We start from the raw sequence: 15503 nt of genomic DNA on the forward strand, positions 1-15503 counted from the left end.
TTGGAATTTCAGTTCATGCTCCATCTACTCTTCCAAATTGTCTATTCTCACATAAGGATGGAATAATTCAGCTTTAAAAATCCTTTGATGAAACAAGAACATTAAAATTCCCCATTGATACTTCTATGGATTGCAGAAACATAATGGGATGTACCAGCCACTGATAGAGTGATAGAGTCTGATAGAATCTATAAAAGAATCTCGGGAGAGAGATCTTATTATATATAAAAATATGGGGGCGCCTGGGTGGCTCAGTCAGTTGAGTGTCCGACTCTTGATTTTTGGCTCAGGTCATGACATCACGGTTGGTTCGTTGAGTTCAAGACCCATTTTGGATTCTGTGCTAACAGCACGGAGCCTACTTGGGACTCTCCCTCTCTCTCTGACCCTCCCTTGCTCAAACTCTCTCTGTCTCCCCCCAAATAAATAAACTTTAAAAAGAACAATAAAAGTATGGAAACGGGGTCCTCAACAATTACACTCAGATGCAAATGCTTTTGGCCTTCCTCTCAGGAATTTGCCTTAAAACTGAGTATCTTTTAGGGGCGCCTGGGTGGCTCAGTCGGTTAAGCCTCCGACTTCAGCTCAGGTCACGATCTCACGGTCCATGAGTTCGAGCCCCGCGTCGGGCTCTGGGCTGATGGCTCAGAGCCTAGAGCCTGCTTCCTATTCTGTGTCTCCCTCTTTCTCTGCCCCTCCCCCGTTCATGCTCTCTCTCTGTCTCAAAAATAAACATTAAAAAAAAATTAAAAAAAAATACTGAGTATCTTTTAGAATCCTGATCTCCATATAATTATCTACCTACATTAAAATGTAACTAAATTTATTAATGAAGATGCGGAAAGAGAGGCTTTGCATTTGAAAGATTAGGTTTGGGACATAAAATTATGAATCGGTTCAGGCAAGTTTCTTGGTATAAAGAAGACACTGACTGCCATCGTGAAATACATTAGATGTTTATAGGACTTGAGAAAGCATCACTTAAATAGCATTTTAAAATCATATTCCAGAGAAGTTAGAGACTGTATTTTCTCAAATAAAACCGAAGGACATGGTTGAGGAAATCTGGAAAACGCAGAATTCTTACACAATTCCTTTGCGACACTTTGCTAGGTTCTGTTCTAAGTGCTTCATGTGCATTAACTCATTCATTTCTCATTATGGCCCCAAATATACAAATAAAAAAGTTGAAGCACAGGAAAAATAAGAAGAGACTTGCCCAAGATCACTGAGGTAGTGAGTGTCAGAGCCAAGATTCAGACCCAGGCAGATTGATCCCAGGACACGCTCAGTTAAACTCTATTTATATGAGTCTATACTTCAAGAACACATGTTCCAAAAGCACCACTCAAGGTTAGTTCAAAACTTGATACAGGCTCCAGACCACCACAATAAAGTGAAGTCACAACAAAGCAAATCAAATGCATTTTTTGGTTTCCCATTGCATTTATAAAAGTTATGTTAACACTACACTATAGTCTATTCAGTGTGCAATAGCATCATGTCTAAAAAAGTGGTGTACATACCTTAATTAAAAAAATACTTTATTGCTAAAAAATACTACTCATCATCTGAGCTTTCAGCGAGTTATAATCTTTCTGCTGGGGTGCAGGGTCTTGCTGCCGACTCATCAGGGTGGTGGTTGCTGAAGGTCGGGGTGGCTGTAGCAATTTCTTAAAATAAGACAACAGTGAAGTTTGCCTCATCCACGGATTCTTCCTTTCATGAACAATTTCTCTGTAGCACATGATGCTGTGTGATAGCATCTTACCCACAGTAGAATTTTCAAAATTGGAATCAATCTTCTCAAACCTTGCTGCTGCTTTATAAACTAAGCTTATGTAGTATTCTAAACTCTTGATGTCATTTCAATAATTTTCGCAGCATCTTCCCAGGAGTAGATTCCAACTCCAGATACCACTTTCTTTGCTCATCCATAAGAAGCAGCCCGTCGTCTGTTCATGTTTTGTCCTGAGATTGCAGCAATTCGGTCACATCCTCAGGCCCCACTTGTCGTTCTAGTTCTCTTACTATTTCCACATTTGCAGTGACTTCCTCCACTGAAGTCCTGAACCCCTCCCAGTTATCCATGAGGCTCGGAATCAACTTCTTTCAAGCTCCTCTTAATGTTAATATTTTGGCCACTTCCCATGAATCACAAATGTCTTTGAGGCATTTGAATGGTTAATCCGATCCAGAAGGTTTTGATTTACTCTTCCCGGATCCATCAAAGGAATCACTATCTATGGCAGCTATAGCCTTACAAAACACATATCTTAAATAGTAAAGACTTGAAAATTAAAATTATTCCTTGACCCATGGGCTACAGAATGGATGCTGTGTTAACAGGCATGAAAACAACATTAACCTCATTGTTCACCTCCATCAGAGCTCTTGGGTGACCAGGTGCATTGTCAATGAGCAGCAATATTTTGAAAGATTTTTTTTTTCTGAGCAGTAAATCATGGCTGTAAACAGATGTGCTATTATCCAGGCTTTGCGTTCCATTTATAGAGCACAAGTAGAGTAGATTTGGCATAATTCATAAGGGCTCTAGAGATTTTGGAAGAGTGTAGAAACACTGGCTTCCATTCAAGTCAACCACTGCCTTAGCCCCTAATAGAGTCAGCCTGTCCTTTAAAGTTTTGAAGCCAGGCCTTGACTTCTCCTCTCTATGAAAGTCCTAGGTGGCATTTTCTTCCAATAGAAGGCTGTTTCATTTATGCTGAAAATCTGTTGTTTAGTGCAGCCACCTTCATTAAGTACCTAACCTAGATCTCTGGGTAACTTGCTGCAGTTTCTACGTCAGCACTTGCTGCCTCCCCTTGCACCTTTATGTTCTAGAGATGGCTTCTTTTCTTAAACCTCATGAACCAACTTCTGCTAGCCTCGCCCTTTTCTTTTGCAGCTTTTCCACTTCTCTCAGCCTTCACAGAATTAAAGAGAGTTAGGGCCTTGCTCTGGATGAGGCTTTGGCTCAAGGGAATGTTGTGGCTGGTTTGATCTTCTATCCAGACCTCTCAAACTTGCTCCCTATCAGCAACAAGGCTGTTTAGCTTTCTTATCATTCGTGTGTTCACGGGAGTAGCACTTTTAATTTCCTTAGCAATTTTCCTTTGCATTCACAATTTGGGTGTTTCGCACAAGAGGCCTAGCTTTCGGCCTCTCTTAGCTTCTGCTACACCTTCCTCACTGAGCTTAATCATTTGTAGCTTTTGATTTCACATGAGACACGTGGCTCTTCCTTTCACTTGAACACTTACAGGTCATTGTAGGGTTATTCATGGGCCTGATTTTAATATTGTTGCATCTCATGGAAAAGGGAGAACTGAGGAGAGGGAGAAAGACAGGGGAATGGCCAGCTTGTGGAGCAGTCAGAACCCACACAACACTTACTAAGTTCATTCTCTTATATGGGTGTGGCTCATGACCCTCGAAAACAAATACAATAGTACATCAAAGATCACTGATCACAGATCATCATAACAAATATAGTAACAATAAAAAAATGTGAAATACTTCAAGAATTACCAAATGTGACATAGAGACATGAAGTGAGCAAATGCTGTTGGAAAAATGGCGCTGATAGACTTGCCCAACACAGAGTTGCCACAAATCTCCAATTTGCAAAACATGAAACATCTGTGAAGCACAATAATGGAAAGTGCAATTAAACAAGGTATGCTTGTATACACTTTCTGAGTGGACCAGCCGTATACACGGGGTTGGGCTCTCCCTTCACTCCACAAACTCCTAGTTAACCTGCAATGAATTGGTATTTGCCCAAGGGGCTCAGGAACACAAAGGAAGGGTAAAGTGATTCCTCTTTCTTTTCCAGGTGTGAGACAGCCCACAGTCATGGTACAAGCAAGCCAGGCTTGTCTTCAGCATTCTTTCTTTGCCTTCTAGTTCCTGACCTTCCCAGTTTCTGACATGATCCTGGCCACCCTCCCTCCAGCGTCCCACTTAGATAACCGCCCCCCCACCCCAGACCATTACTCACTCTTAAACATGTCCTTCCCTTCCTACAATCAAAACTACATTCCTCAAATGATCAGATCCCAATTAGGCTGCCAAAGAAGAAAAGAGATGAAAATAGCACAGAGTAATTCATAATAACTGAGGGACACTTAACCTTCCCAAGGTTTTTGCATCATTAGAAGATGGTTGGAGCAAAGGAATCGCTAGTTGATGGAATGCCAGGTGCCATTTACCAGGGAAACATTCATCCAATAGAGTGGGGTGGGGGAGATCCATGCAAAGCTGTCAAACACGCAGGGCCCAATTCTCTCGAGAGGTTCACGGACTTTTCCTCACTTCTGAGCCCACGTATTTTTGGATGACTCAACATCTATTCTCAGAATCTTGTAGAAGAGCATTAAAATTTCACGCAAGCACCTAGCAGATTGTTTTCATGTTCTAAAGCTGAGTCTTACCTCAGATAAGACTGTTACGGACTCTGATCAAGATCATTTTCTGTAGGAAAGCATACGTCTACCACTCTAAAACTTCCACACAGCCACTCCTCACTGTCTGATCCTGGGCCAACAATTCACTCACACGAAGACTCACACTTTCCTCATTCAAAAAGCGAGGGGTTTGGAAGGGCTGGTTTCTCATGGTCCTTTTCCTACTAACATTCTATAAATCAAAATTCATTCTTTAACACAATACTTCTCAGAGGAGCAGTGCTAAGCCTACCAGCTTTGCTAAATTTCGAAAGGTAACAGAGATTTTTTTTTCCTTAAGATTTGTTCTGGGAATATATAGAGACATTAAAATACCATTAGGCCTTCCATTCTAAAAATAGGACTTAAGAAAAATGTCTAGAGTGTTTCCAAATAGCTCTCTTAAGAGGGGTAACCGACAGAGACCTGTTAGAGCAGGACATGTGAAATGGTGATGGGTATTTATAACAAGCAGCCCTTTTAAACAGGGAGCAAAACGAGGAGCCATTTGTTCTTGCTTTGCACGAAATCCAACTGCCTACGAGGGCTTGAAGTATTTGGCTTTTCATCACATGGAACTGTGTGGTGAGACAGGCCACACTATTTTGGATTAGGAGTGTCTATACCCAAGCAGTAAGCAGACTGACATCTGAAAACAGCGCACCGCACAGGCGAAGAGTCAGATTTGGCTATCGGAATACTATTTTAGCACGGGCGATTATTTTAAATTGATGTGGGAAGCACATTTGGTGTTGTGCCCAAGTCCCTAACACATTTCAACTAAAGTTCAAGCAGAAAACCTGTTGCATCACCTCTGTAACTATTTGTTGAAACAAAGACATATAAAGAAATACATAAATAATTCCACTATATAATGATAGTGAAGCTTTTATTTTCATGAGCAGGGACATTCTAAAATAATTTACCTAAAAAATGGGAGATTTTACCAATATAATTTTTAGTGAATTTATCTACCAAAATTGTTAGCTTTATTTACAGTTTTTTAAATTTTTTTTTACTGTGCCCTTTAACCAACATCTCGTCTCCCCAAATCTATACATGTTATTTGCAAAAAAAAAAAAAAAAAAAAAAAAAAGTTCTGATAAAGAGATAAATTTTAAAGTTCCTGAACAAGGTCACAAAGTAAGCTTATATAGCTATGGGTTTTAAATTTGACAAATCATTTATTTTTTCAATTTTTTTACTTTGACCTACTTTTTGACTTACAGACAAGTTATAGGAATATTACAAAAAGTTTCCATATATCCTTCATCCAGGCTTCCCCAAGGCAAACATCTTATATAACTACAGTATAATCATCAGAACCAGAAAATTAATATTGGTACAATACCTTTAATGAAGAACTCTATTCAAATCTTCCCAAGACCTCCATTCGGGATCTCACATTGCATTTTGTTGCCACTTTTTATTTTTGGCAAAGAAACCAACCTTTCAATATATTAGAAGAGCTTAGCATTTAAAACTCTTTTACCATTTAAAAAAAAAAGAGTCTCTGTGGCAGGCAGACTCTAAGATGGTCCCTAATGATCCTCACCTCCTGTTATTCATGCCTGTGTAAGCCCCTCCCTCCCCTTGAGACTCTTCTTGCAACCAATACAAGGTAATGGGATGTCATTCCATCATTACGGTACATAAGATTATGACTTCTCTATTGCTAGCACACTCTTCCTTATTGGATTTGGTGAAGCAAGTTGCCATACTGGGGGGTTCATATGACAAGAACTTAAGAGTGACCTCTGGGGCCTGGGTGGCTCAGTTGGTTGAGCATCCGACTTTGGTTCAGGTTATGATCTCATGGTTCATAGGTTTGAGCCCCACGTTGGGCTCTGTGCTGACAGTTCAGGACCTGGAGCCTGCTTCTGATTCTGTCTCCCTCTCTCTCTGCTCCTCCCCCACTCATGCTCTGTCTCTCTCTCAAAAATAAATAAACATTAAAAAAAAAAAAATTTAAGAGTGACCTCTGGTCAACAGCCAGCTAGAAATAGGTCATCAGTCCAATAACTCTTGAGGAACTGAAATTCTTCCAATTGTATGATTCAAATAAGACCCCAGCCCTGGCCAATACCTTGATTGTACCCATATGACAGACCCTAAAGCAGAGGATCCAGGTAAGTCATTCCCAGGTTACAGACACCAGAAACTGTGAGAAAATAGATGTGTAATGTTTTATTTATTTATTTATTTATTTATTTATGCTGTATTATTAATAAAGTATAAAGATTTCTTTTTTTCCAGTAGATTTTATTTTATTTTTTTAATTTATATCCCAATTAGTTAGCATATAGTGCAACAATGATTTCAGGAGTAGATTCCTTAATGCCCCTTACCAATTTAGCCCATCCCCCCTCCCACAACCCCTTCAGTAACCCTCTGTTTGTTCTCCATATTTAAGAGTCTCTTATGTTTGTCCCCTTCCTTGTTTTTATATTATTTTTGCTTCCCTTCTCTTATGTTCATCAGTTCTTAGAGTCTTCATATGGTTGAAGTCCTATGATATTTGTCTTTCTCTGACTAATTTCACTTAGCATAATACCCTCCAGTTCCATCCACATAGTCGCAAATGGCAAGATTTCATTCTTTTTGATGGCTGAGTAATACTCCATTGTGTATATATATATATATATATATATAGACACTTATATATATGTATAGATACATATATATATATGTATATATATATATACATACCACATCTTCTTTATCCATTCATCCATCGATGGACATTTGGGCTCTTTCCATTCTTTGGTTATTGTTGATAGTGCTGCTATAAACATGGGGGTGCATGTGTCCTTCAAAACAGCACACCTGTATCCCTTGGATAAATACATAGTAGTGCAATTGCTGGGTCATAGGGTAGTTCTATTTTTAATTTTTTGAGGAACCTCCATACTGTTTTCTAGAGTGGTTGCACCAGCTTGCATTCCCACCAACAATGCAAAAGAGATCCTCTTTCTCTGCATCCTTGCCAACATCTATTGTTGCCTGAGTTGTTAATGTGACCCATTCTGACAGGTGTAAGGTGGTATCTCTTTGTGGTTTTAATTTGTATTTCCCTGATGATGAGTGATGTGGAGCACTTTTTCATGTGTCGGTTGGCCATCTGGATGTCTTCTCTGGAGAAGTGTCTATTCATGTCTTTTGTCCATTTCTTCACTGGATTATTTTTTTGGGTGTTGAGTTTGATAAGTTCTTTATAGATTTTGGATACTAACCCTTCATCTGATATGTCATTTGCAAATATCTTCTCCCATTCTGTTGGTTGCCTTTTAGTTTTACTGATTGTTTCCTTTGCCATGCAGAAGCTTTTTATTATGATGAGGTCCTAATAGTTCATTTTTTGCTTTTGCTTCCCTTGCTTCCAGAGACGTGTTGAGTAAGAAGTTGCTGTGGCCAAGATCAAAGAGGTTTGTGCCTGCTGTATCCTCGAGGATTTTGATGGCTTCCTGTCTTACATTGAGGTCTTTCATCCATTTTGAGTTTGTTATTGTGTATGGTGTAAGAAAGTGGTCTGGGTTCATTCTTCTGCATGTCGCTGTCCAGTTTTCCCAGCACCACTTGCTGAAGAGACTGTCTTTATTCCATTGGATATTCTTTCCTGCTTGTCAAACATTAGTTGGCCATATGTTTGTGGGTCTATTTCTGGGTTCTCTATTCTGTTCCATTGATCGGAGTGTCTATTTTTGTGCCATAAAGTATAAATATTTCTAATTACATCACCTAGAGACAATTTTATCCAGTGCTTTGTTTGGCTGCCAGTCTCTTGTCTCTCTCTTCAACAATGGTGAGGTGGATGTACTTTCCACAGGGAAGAGAAATCCATGGTTCATTGCCTTTGCTAATAACAAAAATGTTGGACACAGCCATGTGGCAAAGCTGTTGCCATTGGCAAATCAGGATGTTTCTCTCTGTTGGTGATCACACCAACTCTTCCCAGGTTAGCACCCTCTGGTCACCATACATAGATTACCAGTGTCAAACTTGATGAAAGCAGTCACCTTTCCAGTCTCCAGTTTCTGAATGGTCATTCACCTTGAGGAGGGGATTAGGATAACAGATGATGCAAGCATCATGGGTCATCGGATGAGGGATTCCTTTTGTCCCCACAAAACATGCTTCTCACTTTGCATAACCTACATGTTGCTTCCTCAGGTATAATCCAATGAACAGCAAAGCGACCCTTTGTGTCACCCTTGTCCCACATCAGAAGAGAAATAATGGGATATGTCAGGGTATTTTTTGGTCACATTGGTCTGAAGCTCATTAAAACCAAGGAGAATTTAGACAGAAATTCTCCCCAGCCTTGTCAATGCTGATGACATCCATAAAAACATCAGGGGAGGTTATATCAGTTCAGACCTTGCCATCAATCTTCATAAAACACTGCGTACAGATCTTCTTTACTTCATCTCCTGTTAGGGCATACTTAAGTCTGTTCCTTAGGAAAATAATAAGAGGGAGACATTCTCTCAGTTTATGGGGACCAGTAGATGGGCGAGGGGAAAACATACTGGTCAGTTTATCCAGCATCCAAAGCTTTGGAGCTGCTACACGCTTTCAATGCTTCTTGGGACCATGAGCCATGGCTGTGCTAGGCATGAAAAGAGTTCGGTGTGCGTTGTTTTAAGCTGCTAGATTTGTGGTAATTTGTTATGCAGTAGTATGTAAATAATATACTTTTCTTTGATATATCGCTTGGTCAGAAACTGCTACTGAGTTAGATGTGCCACTCATTGATGAGACTCATACAGTCATTTTTGAAAACCATATTCCTAAATTTTCTGTTAGGGTGAGCTATTCCATCAACAATGCTCACATAGTCCTCGTCACAGGCAGCTCTCAGAGCTGCAGACCTTAGCATGAAAAGAATGTTAATGCTGGAAATGTCTTACAAGATAATTGGCTCCTATTTCCTCCTTTTACATTGTGAGGAACATGAAAACTAAAAAAAAAGAGTTCTCATAGTCAGATAGTATGACTCCAGCCAGGGCTCCAAAATGCATCACCTAGCGGGTCTCTTCTCACAGACGTGAGCCACAGGTAAGTAACATAGGAGTAAACCTACAAATGACACAGGAGCATGATTTCATCACCACCGCTGGAAAACACAAAAACAACAGATGGCTTGTTCTCTCTTTGATGAACCAACCACATCAGCTTCCTATGCCAGCACATTCTGTTGGCCTCAAGAGACCTCATAAGAGGTATGGCTTAGACGGGGTATGACAGAGGTAGGAAAGAGGTTTTCTTGGTTCCCAGCTTCACTAGCTATGCAGATGGAAAAGTGCACAAGAGAATGTTTTATGTCATTGTCCCACATCAGAGGAGAAATAATGGGAAATGTCAGGATGTTTTTTGGTCAAATTGGTCTGAAGCTCTTTAAAAACAAAAGACTATGTCTGTCTTATTTTTCCTTTGAAATAGCCACGGTTCCAGAGGGAAAGCAAGTAGGATCACTGCAGAGCGTTTAGTGAAAGAGCCACTTAACAAAGGTGCTGGCAGGGTTTAGAAAAATCAACAAGGGGTAGTACAGTATGCTGGGACAGGTTACTGTTAGCATCCCAGTCTTAAGAAACAAGGGAAGGAGCAGTCATTGGAACTTAGAGAAAGCCATATGGAGAAGGCTTCCTGTACCAGCCACAGATTCTCGTGGTGGAATGCAAGCCAACCATGCAATCTGGCAAAGAAAGAAGTACAGGATTACTACACACCCTGACTCTTCCCATATGCTGAAGTCCTGTTGGTGGCTCCCGCTGGCTGAGCCCCACAGCAAGGGAGAAAGCAGCATGATTGAAAGCCCCCTGGGGACAAGAGTGAAGTGGAGGATGGTGGCAAGTGGACATCGAGAAGCAAATGAGAGGGGAGAGCCAGGGTGGCTCAGTCTGTTAAGTGTCCAACTCTTGATTTTGGCTCAGGTCATAATCTCAAAGTTCATGAGATTGAGTCCTGCTTCAGGCTCTGTGCTGACAGCATGGAGCCTGCTTGGGACTTTCTCTCCTACACGTGCTCTGTCTGCAAATAAATAAGTAAACTTAAAAAAAAAAAAAAGAAGTGGTAAATGAGAAATAGCCAGCATGCTGCTGTGTGCCCTGTATCTAGTGGGAGCTCAGCAAACACTTGTCAAGGGATAAAACACAATGTGGTGTGTGATTAGATTGTTAAACTATTATTAGCTTGAAATCTGGGAGTATCTATACCACAAAAATCAGCCAGTGCCACGAATGATTGTTTTGTTTCGTTTTTTGGTTCAGGGAGCCAGTTTACCAGCAAACCACTAGATGAAAATATCAATCATGTCATCTCTTACAGAAGAGAAAATGCTCTTATCTCCTCTGAAAGGAAAAGTACTATCATGCACTTCTCGAACCAGGTAAAGACATTACGCCAATATTAACTCACTATCCACTAACCCCCCCCCCCCCCCCACCACAGCCACGACTTCTCCCTTGATATACATGGTTTTCTTGGTGGTAATACTGTCCACCTAAGTCTGCAAGCCCAAAAGCCTTTGCCTCACCCTCAACCTCACCATTCATATGCAACTAATCACTACGTGCTATTAATTCTACTTCTTAAAATTCCCTAAAATATGTTTGTTCTCTCCCCACTTTATATCCTTTTTTTTTTAAACGTTTATTTATTTTTGAGACAGAGAGAGACAGAGCATGAACGGGGGGAGGGGGGGGGGGGCAGAGAGAGAGGGAGACACAGAACCGGGGGCAGGCTCCAGGCTCTGAGCCATCAGCCCAGAGCCCAACGCGGGGCTCGAACTCACGGACCGTGAGATCGTGACCTGAGCTGAAGTCGGACGCTTAACCGACTGAGCCACCCAGGCGCCCCTCCCCACTTTATATCCTAGGAAAATTGAACTAGTTGTAGTTCCCCTAATATATCCTAGATCTAGACAGTTGCTCTACCTGAAACGCCTTCTGTTTCTACCTTGTCCACATGGCAAACTTCTATTTATCCTGCAAAACCAATTCAGCCGTTGCTTCCTCCCTGGGAGAAGCCTTCTCTAACAATGCAGGATGGAAAGAGGGCTTCCTTTGTCTGTCTGTAACCCCCACACTATGTGAACTGATCGCATTGTACAATTTGATTGTTTTCATGTCTGGTCCCCTATTATGCTGAGCTCCTTGAAGGCAGAACTGTATTTTATTCATTTCCACATCCCCAACATCAAACTATGCACCTGGCACATTGTAGGTGCCAACAAATGCTTGCTAAAGGCATAAATAAATTGGAAACACCAACAGATGTCCAGGTCTCCCTCATCTCCTAGATTCTCATATCCTCACAGATCTCAGTGAAGTTCTCCTAAACAAGGCTCTGCTTAAAATTACACATCTTGCCACCAAAGCCCATTCTCCCAAAGCTCTCCAATTCCTTGCTGGAATTTTTTTCCATCGCACTTTTCACTATGTGATATACTACTATCTATTTATTTATTTATTTTAATTTTTTTTATTATCTATTTATTTGCTTATTGCTTATTTCCCTTCACTGTAATGAAAGTCCCACGAGGTCAAGGATCTATTTTGTTTGCAGCTATATACCCAGTATGTACAGTCAGCAAATATTTTTTGAAAAAACAAATGAGTCACATGCAGGGGATAATTCAGTGTCCTGCTTGGAATAAAGCTGTCAGTACCAAAGTTGGGAGCAAACCATAACTACCTGACTCCCAACTACAGATTATACAAGAACTCATGCCGGTCTTGCTCATATGATTTCCTCCCCATTAGGTCAGCAAATTTTACATGTGCTGTTCAATCTCGAAATAATTCTCATGTAAGAGGAAAATGCTCTTAAAATGTTAATAAAATTGCTAAGGATGAAAACTCTACAGATTAAGTGTCTTGTTAATATGCCAGCAGTAGGGGGGTGCCCTTAAAATAGAAGAACAAGGAAATACTAACAGATAAACACAGCTTGAATTAAGATGAGTGTGAATAATGTAAAACCACACAACCACCCCTGAAAAGGAATATAAAATTCCACTCAACTTCTAACTGACACGATCCTGATTCTCATTAATACTTGGCATATTTACCAGGGCCCATGGAATAGAGGATTAACGAATCACACAAGAAACTTGCAATTGTTAAATTATTTTTGCAGCTGTTTTGATTTTTGTACCTCATGAAATGACGCCTTACATATGGATCTTCAAATGAATTGAATCAAAAAGATTAAATCTAAATTCTAGTCACAGCCACGTAATACCAATGAGCTTTTGAGGAGAAAAGTAAACAAATGATTCCACTGAGCTTCATAAAATATGTGTGCTTGAGACACCATCAGTGATGTGACAGGACACAATCACAAAGAGCCGAGCTATCATGGCCGGATTGTCTAGCTTTATGTCTTTGTAAAATAAAAATAATATGAGTTATTTGACTATATCTCACCCACATTTGGGGCCATTTTGGCTCATAAAATGGAACCTTACTTACCATTTAATCTTTTATGTCTAATGCTGAAAAGCAGACAACATCAACTGTGTTGCCTGAAGTTGGAAAGCAAACAGACACAATTGACCATCTGAACAGCCATGTAGTCAACACTGGTATGGCTGAAAAGACTGCTGCTTCCAAGTTAGTTGATACAATCAGGGAAGCAAGTGGCAAATGGCTTTCAGAATATTTACTTGGTAATAGCAACAAAGTTTATCTTTATTTATTTGACTACTGACCTATATAAAATTTTAAAATTATAATTATTAAAAAATGTTAATCTGTAATATTTCCACTTATTCCCAAATGTGACATAATAGAGTTCTTGGGACATAGAAAAAATCTTTAATAAAATAAATTAGCAGTATGCAATTACTTTCCACTTAGAAAAAATTAATACAATAAGCTTATGCTGACTTTATATAATTTATGAATACTTCAAAAAAATGTTAAGTCTACTTATTTGTTTTGAGAGACAGAGAGAGAGAGTGGGGAAGTGGCAGAGAGAGGAGGGGGGAGAGATAATCCCAAGCAGGCTCCGCACTGTCAGCACAGAACCTGATCTGGAGCTTGATCTCACAACCCTAGGTCTATGACTTGAGCCAAAACCAAGAGTCAGATGCTCAACTGACTGAGCCACCCAGGAGCCCCCCAAAAATGGTTTTAAAGCAAATTATATTTTCTAATAGCTTTCAAGATGACTTCAGGGTTGCATTTACATAGGAGATTGGCCCATGCTGTCTTATAAAATAACACATTTAAGAATACAGTAAGCTCTCCAAAATTACATTAGAAGCAGACAAATTTTAATTTCTTATTAAAACATTATCAGTAAAATTTAACTCAGAAATGGTGTAGCAATATAATGATGTGCAGTAGTAGGAATTGTGAGTATAAATTTGGTGATGAGGGAGAGGCTTTATAATTCTAGTATAGCAAATATTTTTTTAATCATTCCAGTAATCAACATACTTCAACATAATAAAGGGCATATATAAAAAACCTACAGCCAACAACATATTCAGTGATTAAAAAAAAAACTGAGAGTTTTTCCTACAAGATCAGGAACAAGACAAAGATATCCACCCTCACTACTATTATTGAACGTAATACTGGAAATCCTAGCCACAGCAATCAGAAAAGAAAAAGAAATAAGAAGCATCCATATTGGCAAGGTAGAAGGTAAACTGTTGCTATCTGCAGATGACCTGGTACTATATACAGAAAATCCTAAAGAGTTCACCAAAAAACTATTACAAGTAATAAGTCAAGTCAGAAAAGTTGAAGGATACAAAATTAGCCCTCAGAAATCAGCCATATTGCTATACATTAATAACAAAATAGCAGAAAGAGAAATTAAGAAAACAATTCCATTTATAATTGCACCGAAAACAATAAAATACTTAGGAATAAATTTAACCAAGGAGGTGAAAGACTTGTACTCTGAAAACTATAAAACATTGATGAAAGAACTGAAGACAACACCAGCAAATGGAACAATGTTTCACACCGATAGGTGGAAGAATTAATATTGTTAAAATGTCCATACCCCTCAAAGCGATCTATAGATTCAATACAGTCTCTATCAAAATACCAAGACATTTTTCACAGAGCCAGAACAAATGATACTAAAATTTACGTGGACCCACAGAAGACCTCAAATAGCCAAAGAAATCTTGAGAAATGAGAACAAAGCAGAGGTATCACAATCCCAGACCTCACGAATTATTACAAAGCTTCAGTAACCAAAACAGTACAGCACCAGCACAAAGAATAGACGCAGAGAGTCTAGAAATAAACCCACAATTTTATGGTCAATTGATTTACGACAAAGGAGGCAAGAATATATAATGGAGAAAAGTCTCTTCAACAAATACTGTTGGGAATACAGGACAGATAAATGCAAAAGAATGAAACTAGACCACTTTCTTACACTATACACAAAAATAAACCCAAAATGGATTAAAGACCTAAATGTGAGATCTGAAACCATAAAATTCCTAGAAGGAAACATAGTCAGTAATTTCTCCAATATCAGCCATATAAACATTTTCCTTGATATGTCTCCTGAGGCAAGGGAAATGAATGCAAAATTAAACTATTGGGACCACACCAAAATAAAAAGCTTTTGCACAGTGACAGAAACCATCAACAAAACAAAAAGGAAACTTACTGAATGGGAGAAGATATTTGCGAATAATACATCAGATAAGGGGTTAATATCCAAAATACATAAAGAACTTACACAACTGAACACCAAAAAAAAAAAAAAAAAAAAATCCAATTAAAAAATGGGCAGAGGACCTGATGGATATTTTCCCAAAGAAGACATATAGATGTCCAACAGACACATGAAATGATGCTCAATATCACTAATCAGGTTTAGAAGGTGAGAAGAATGAGAAAAAAAATTGCAAATCTTGCATCTCTAAAGGAGGTGATGAAGTTTATAAACTCCCAGAAAATCACATATCATCTTGGACTACCATATCAATAATACTAAGTTATTATTTATGGAGAAGTTACTGTGCACCAGGTAGGGGAAACCATGTATGGGCACTTTGCATAAATCATTCTGTCG

At 39.3% G+C, this 15503-nt stretch overlaps 1 protein-coding gene and 1 pseudogene across 5 annotated transcripts in view; both read right to left on the reverse strand.

Moving 5' to 3' along the window:
• Nucleotides 1-15503, reverse strand: part of CORIN (corin, serine peptidase) — a 251746-nt gene that overhangs the window by 158076 nt on the left and 78167 nt on the right. The gene's annotated exons all lie outside the window — the stretch shown is intronic.
• On the reverse strand, nt 7626-9065 carry LOC125923626 (40S ribosomal protein S4, X isoform-like; annotated as a pseudogene).

This window comes from Panthera uncia, chromosome B1 (genome assembly GCF_023721935.1).
Source record: "Panthera uncia isolate 11264 chromosome B1, Puncia_PCG_1.0, whole genome shotgun sequence".
Lineage (NCBI taxonomy): Eukaryota > Metazoa > Chordata > Mammalia > Carnivora > Felidae > Panthera > Panthera uncia.